We start from the raw sequence: 7,033 nt of genomic DNA, 5'->3' as shown, positions 1-7,033 counted from the left end.
ACAAAAGAGGTGCTTCAGGTTTTCGGGAGAAGAGACTGAGGTCAGTTTTGTATACACTGAATTTTGTGATTTCTGTGGGCATTGAACCAGTTATGTCCAGTAGGCATCTGCATAAAAGAGTGTGATGTGTAGGAAAAAATATTCGGATGGCATGGTGATGCACATTTGGCAACAATAGAGGCGACAGAGCCACAGAAATGAATGAAACCAGCTAAAGAAGGCATAAGGAAGAAGAAGGTTTCAGAAAGAATCAGGTAAACTGTAACATTAAAGGGGTGAACCAGCCCAGGGAGGAGACTCCGCAAGGAGCAGAGAGAAGCAAGAGGAAGATCCAAGAAATCTGGGGATGAAATATTTCCACATGTCAATGGCCAACAATGTCTCTGCAACAAAGTCATTCAGTTAGGAAAAGACTGAAAATGCATCCTTCCCATTTCTCAGTGCCCAAATCACTAGTACTCCTTTCAGGCTGGGTGCAGTGGCTCAGGCCTATAATCCCAGTGCTTTGGGAGCCCCAGGTGGGTGGATCACCTGAGGTCAGAAGGGCAAGATCAGCCTGGCCAACATGGCGAAACCCCATCGCTACTAAAAATACAAAAATTAGCCAGACATAGTGATGGGTGCCTGTAATCCCAGCTACTTCGGAGGCTGAGGTAGGGAGAGTTGCTTGAACCCGGGAGGCAGAGGTTGCAGTGAGCTGAGATCGCGCCACCACACTCCGGCCTGGTGACAGAGGGAGACTCCGTTTACAAAAAAAAAAAAGACAAAATCACTAGTACTCCTTCAAAAAGGAAGAAGAGGGAGAGAGAGCATTTGTGTGGCGTGGCAGGGCTGGTACCCAGTAACTGTGGTAGACAAGTGAATGAAAGGTGAAAGAGGGGAGCGGTGATAGTTTCTTTCTCATAAGTGCCTGCCTGAGAATAGAGGAAACATGTTCAAAGTGGTTCCAGGATCAAAGCCCCAAAGTCAGCCATAAGACCACATGGCACTGATGGGGGCCAGGCTGATTCACCAACTGCACCAGCCAACAGCCTCAGTGGAGAAACGGTGAGAGGAAACTCACTGGGTGGTGTCAGGAAAGTGATGCAGCTGGACACTTCCTGACTGCCATGGAAATCAGATAGGAGGGGTAGGGAAGAGGATCCAAACAGAATGGGGCACTGGATTTGCATGGATTAGATAGGCGAAGAGGTGAAGGGAAAGTGAAGGAGGTGTCCGGGGTCCTCCAGTAAACAAAAATGTCAGCACATTCCAACATGAGCTAAGGGGACACTTCAGATAGAACTTCAGACTGTTGGTTCAGTGTGAGTAATAGGATTCAACACTATCAGCAAGGGCTGGGCTCAGTGGCTCACCACCTGTAATCCCAACACTTTAAGGAGCCTGAGGTAGGAGGATCGCTTGAGGCCAGGAGGTCAAGGCTGCAATAAGCCATGATTGCAACACTACAACCCAGCCTGGGTGACACAGTGAGACCCTGTCTCAACAAACAAACAAACACTATCAGAAAGGAAGGACACAGGTCTTTATCAGCGTGCACTCCCTGACCCATTCCTGGCTGCCATTTCTGGCGCCCTCCCAGGATTCAGAGTTGCTGGACTCTGCCTGCTTAGCACTCACAACCCTGCTTAGGTCTCCAGGGGCAATCAAATGGCTGCTTCCCTTTCCCTAAGTGAAAGGCCACGTCTCCATCTGCAAAGAAAGCCACTCCTCTCATCTGTTTGCTTCCCTAGGAATGTGTATGCAATAAGAAATCTGGGGAGTGTGCAAATGGTAAATAGTAATATGCAGGGAGAACTGAAGAATAGGAAATAGGAGTGAAATCTAATTTAAACTGAGGAAATTAGAAAAGAGAAACTATACCATGAATAAATACATAATATTAAAAATCTAAGGGAAAAAGATAAATAACTAACTCTTGCTTCCAGAATCTATTCTTTAGCCTGGTGCTCCTCAGAACATATCAGAGGCCTATATCTAAAAATTGTTAGTTCAAGCTCCTTCTTTTCACATTTCTTCCCCTCCTTTTCTTTTCTTTCTTTCTTTTTTTTTTTTTTAACAACTGGTAATCAATTTATTAAAATAGTTGACTTAAGCATCTGCAATGGTGACTTCCACCTCAACTCCTGGCTCAATACTGATGGAAGTAATCTGCTTAACAATCTCAGAAGGACTGTGCAAGTCAATGAGTCGCTTGTGGATTCTCATCTGGAAACGATCCCATGTCTTAGAACCTTCACCACAAGGAGTTTTTCTTGTAGTGATTCTCAAAGTCTTGGCAGGCATTCGAACTGGTCCTTTCACCTTCAGGTTCTTTTCCTTCGCGCCTCTGATCAAGTCAGCACACACCTTTTCCAGGGATTTAACGTTGCGGCTCGTTACGGTGATTCGAATTCGGTGAATTGCCACCTCCGGCTCCACGGGTGTTTTTCCGGTATCCTTAAAAGCCATGGCTGCTGCGCGGCTTCCTGATCGACTTGTTCCTCGGCGAGAGCGAACAGCCCCCTCCTTTTCTTTCATACAGATCAGCGCTCAGCCAATGAAGGCAAGAGGGCAGATGCAGCCCGTGACCTGCCCAGGAGCTAAGAACGGTTTTTACATTTTTAAAGGATTATAACAAATAAACAAAACCGAAGTAAAATACTCAACAGAGACTGCATGTAACCTGGGAAACCTAAATTAATTTGCTATCTGGCCCATCACAGGAAAACTTTGCCAATCTCTAAGACAGATGAAGACTCTGCTGCCCAGTAAGGCAGAGAGCCTACACAGCTATTCAGCAGCAGAGCTCAGACAAGAATCTGTTTCTCTTGGCTCTAAGTCCAGGGTACTTTCCCCACCACCACATCAAACATAGATGTGAAATAATTTCCACTCGAAGTAAAAAAAAATAAAGGGAGCCTTTAGGGCTTCCATAAGACCCACATAAATAAACTTTAAAATAAAGATTCTACTAATATTTTTTTAAGGACTCCCGGGAGAGTAATGTCAAACAGGAAGGAAATATTTAGTCATGTGCAGCACACACTTCTCCACTGTCCGTTCCTCCTCTCACCTTTCACTCTTAAAGTGTCTCCCGAAATCTGTTCAAGTCTCTGTCACCTGGAAAAGAATGCTTGTGGAGAAGAGATGTCAGGAAGCATGATCTGTTCATGCCAAGTGCCGGTACTCCACCCTTCCCACTCACAATCACACATATAAAAGCAAACTGTGGAGTTATGTGGCAACCCACAGACATCTCAATCACACCACCTGCAGTTAAGGCTGTGCCCAAAATGGTTTAACTGGTAATCCAAGTCAAAATGTCTCTATTTTAATACTTAAAGCAGCTTTATATGCAATCCAATCACGTAACTTTGATGAAGTTAAATGTTCTAATCAAAACTCACCTCGAAACTTCCAAGGAAAATCCAAATGGTAATAGCCCCAGCACAGAACTTCCCATACTAACCAGACTATTCTCCATGCTAGCTCTCTACTTCGAATGATCATTCATTTAAAAAAAAAAAAAAAAAAAAAACTCCTCTTGTGGCAAATACTGAGTATTATTTACTAGGAAAGGGCAGTGATAATTCATCTGTCTTTATAAATCATAACACATTCCCCATCATCTCATCAGACATATCTCAGTGTCTACGGCCTTGTTCTGTCTTGGAGCTGGCTGGTGCTGACCCCAACTGTAACAATATCATTAACAACATCAATAATATCCTAAAAGGCGAGAAGTCAAAATAAGACGATAAATACAAATGTCATTTTAAATATTATTTTAGAATGTTATATTAAAATAGATTTTAGAAATCTAGTTTAGTTTTTTTCACAGAACTACTAAGACATAATCTTAAATAACAGAACCCAGGTACAATGTCTTTATTGAGTGTTCCTTCTATGTCCTCCTAAGGAAAACTCATATAAGAATTTTTTTAGAAAATGAAGAGAAGGTGGGAGGGAAGAAGAAAAGGAAGAAGGAAAGGGTGAAATAATAAGAAAAACCCTCAGCCAAATGCAATTCATGACTTTTCATTCCATTGTTGTTCCATAGCTTTTAAACTATATAGTATTATTTTTGTTATTTGTTAGAGAGTTTCACTGGTCTTTTGGGATGATGCACAGTGGAGGTCCCAATAACACTGCCTCTTATAGGACACCTGCCATGTTTCTTGGTCTTCTAATAATGCACTTTGTTCCTCATACCTCACTGTTGAATCAATTCATTTGTAGGTTCTTGTGGATTTCTAGTAAATACATACATATATTTTTTGAGATAAGGTCTCACTCTCGCCCAGGCGGGAGTGCAGTGGCACAATCATGGCTCACTGCAGCCTAGACCTTCCGGCCTCAGGTGATCCTTCTGCCTCAGCCTCCAGAGTAGCTGGGACTACAGATGTGCACCACCACGCCCAGCTAATTTTTTCTGTTTTTTTGTAGAGATGGGGTTTCGCTATGTTGCCCAGGCTGGTCTCGAACTTCTGGGCTCAAGTAATCCACCTGCCTCAACCCTCCCAAAGTGTTGGGATTACAGGCATGACCCAGCCTAGGAAACATATTTTTAACCAATAACCAATTCTAAGAAAATTAACAATTAGTCTAGGGTGGCTATAGATATTATTTACAAAACCTAACAAATAAAAAAAAAGTAAAGTGTTTTTCTATTCTAAATAGAGCCTATTTATGACATCAATAAATTTAGGTAAGTTTAGGGTAGGGTAAGGTAGGGTAGAGTAGAGTAGGGTATTGTGTGGTATGGTATGAGATGGATGGATGGATGGATGAATTGTGCATTTGTTTGTGGGTTTATTCCTAAAGTTCAATTTAACCAGTTAATTGACAGCTAATTTCTCACTGTTTTCACTGAGGAGAAACCATCCCTTTTGAGAGCCTTTTATCTTTACCAAAGTGAGTAACTGTGCACAGTCAGTAATATATTTTTCTGGCCATTATTCAACTCTCTGCTTAGCTAATAAATTGTAAAAACCATTTTCATCCTGGAAATATTTCAGGGCAGAAGATCCACTCTAATAACAAACAACAGAATAAAGACAACTTTCCTGTTTCAGATAAAGATTTGGTCCTATTTGCTTTTGGTCTGTGTCTTGTTATCACTCCATAGTTAATTACAATAAAGAAAAAAGTTTTGATCTCACAACTGCCTCTAGTGTCTCTCTGGCTCCAGGTGTAGAATGGAGGAGAGTGAAGAGTCTGTGTGAGCGTGCTTGCCCCTTCCCTCTCTAATTCTGCACATCTGTCTCTTTTGTCTGTATTTTCTCTTTTTATCTCTTTATCTGTGTGTCTTTCTCTGACTTGTTTATTTATCCTGTTTCTATTTTCTACTCCTTCAATTCCCCATCCTTTCTACTGCACTTTTTCTCCTGATGGGCCCTTCTTATGGAAGCAACTATACATTTATAATACTTTTTTTAAAAATTTACTAGACAGAATCTGATGTCCTCTGTTCTTGGGGGCACTGAGTAAAAGCTTTTTGTTTTAGCCAAATCTTTAGCACTTTCTCCATAAGCCACATCTAGTCCCAGCTCTGTAACTGAAATTCTTGGCTCCTTTTCTCCAAATCCCATCCTTTCTTCAAAGTTCACCATCATTTACCCAGCTGCTTGAGCCAGAAACCTAGAAGTCATCTTTGAGTTCTGTTTCCCTTACGTCCATTTCAAATTCACTGGCAGATCTATAGGCTATCAACCCAAAACTATCTACTTCACTCATCTACCTTACCATCCCCCTCATAAAAGGCACCAGAATCTCTTCTGCAGTCACCTTAGTATCACTGCTTCTGCTCTTGCCTTCCTTCCACAGTGGCCAGAATGAAATTTGAAAACATAAACTTATGGCCCTCCTTTGCTTAAAGGCCTCCTGTGGCTTACCACTGCAATTCGCATCTAATCCAAACTGCTATACAATCTGGTCCTCACTCATCTTTCGGATCTCATATTTTTGTTCCACAAACATGTCAAGCTCTTTCCTGCTTTTGGCCCTGGGCATGGTCCACCCCTCTGTCTGGAATGCCCAGATCACTACATGGTTGGTTCCTTATTATCATTCAGGCCTCTACTTAAATATCACCTCTTCATAGCAGCCTATGTTGACTTACAATCTAAAGTAGTCTCTGGAGGCAACTCTATCATACCGCCCTATACTAAGGTTCTACAGAGCCACTACCAAATATTTCTTGATGAAATCTTTCGTAGCTATATGCCTTGCTCTCCCAAAAGAATGTAAGCACCTTAGCACCTTTGAGACGGAGTCTGGCTCTGTCACTCAGGCTAGAATGCAATGTGGCAATCTCAGCTCACTGCAACCTTCGCCTCCCAGGTCCAAGCAATTCTCCTGCCTCAGCCTCCCAAGTAGCTGGGATTACAGGCGTGCACCACTACATCTGGCAAATTTTTGTATTTTTAGTAGAGATGGGGTTTCGCCATGTTGGTCAAGCTGGTCTTGAACTCCTGACCTCAAGCAATCCACCAGCCTCAGCCTCCCAAAGTGCTGAGATGACAGGAATGAACCACCACGCCCGCCGACCTTCCTATCTTATGCACTACTCCATGCCCAATAACCAGAGAGGTTCTAGGAACTTAATAAGCTCTCAGTAAACATTTGATAAATGAATGGATGAATGAAAATCCCACAGTCTTCCCTTACCAATCTACCCTACAAAGATAATTTTCCTTTACCAATGTGCAGCATTAATTTTAATGTCTTGCAACATCTCTTATATAGCTCATAGCTGCTTTAAATATTATTTAACATTGCATGACGTCGCCACCAACCACAAATACTAAATACGTATCTCCTAGAGTTGAATGAATAAGGGCAGACAACACACACACAAAAATGCTTTTATCAGAAAATTAATTAGCCCATTTACCTGAGTGCTCTACCTCAATGGGATCCTTGCATTTCTGGGTGTCATATTGTATAGCTGCCCAGATGATTAAAAATAAAACTATTTGTGATACATTCTCCGCAGAACATCCAGGTGGGTCCTAGGCAAAGTAGTATTACGTGCAAGTTGTTGTTGAAA

General features: G+C 42.1%; 1 pseudogene across 1 annotated transcript; it reads right to left on the bottom strand.

Annotated features, from left to right (window-relative positions):
• Positions 1-2,043: 2,043 nt before the first annotated feature.
• On the bottom strand, positions 2,044-2,496 carry LOC105548480 (annotated as a pseudogene). The gene has a single exon (XR_001007394.1). The product of XR_001007394.1 is annotated as a 40S ribosomal protein S20 pseudogene (transcript).
• Positions 2,497-7,033: the final 4,537 nt, after the last annotated feature.

The sequence above is a fragment of the Mandrillus leucophaeus genome, unplaced genomic scaffold, assembly GCF_000951045.1.
Source record: "Mandrillus leucophaeus isolate KB7577 unplaced genomic scaffold, Mleu.le_1.0 Scaffold412, whole genome shotgun sequence".
Lineage (NCBI taxonomy): Eukaryota > Metazoa > Chordata > Mammalia > Primates > Cercopithecidae > Mandrillus > Mandrillus leucophaeus.
Note: the sequence above shows the minus strand (reverse complement) of the source record. Positions and strands in the feature narration are given on the sequence as shown.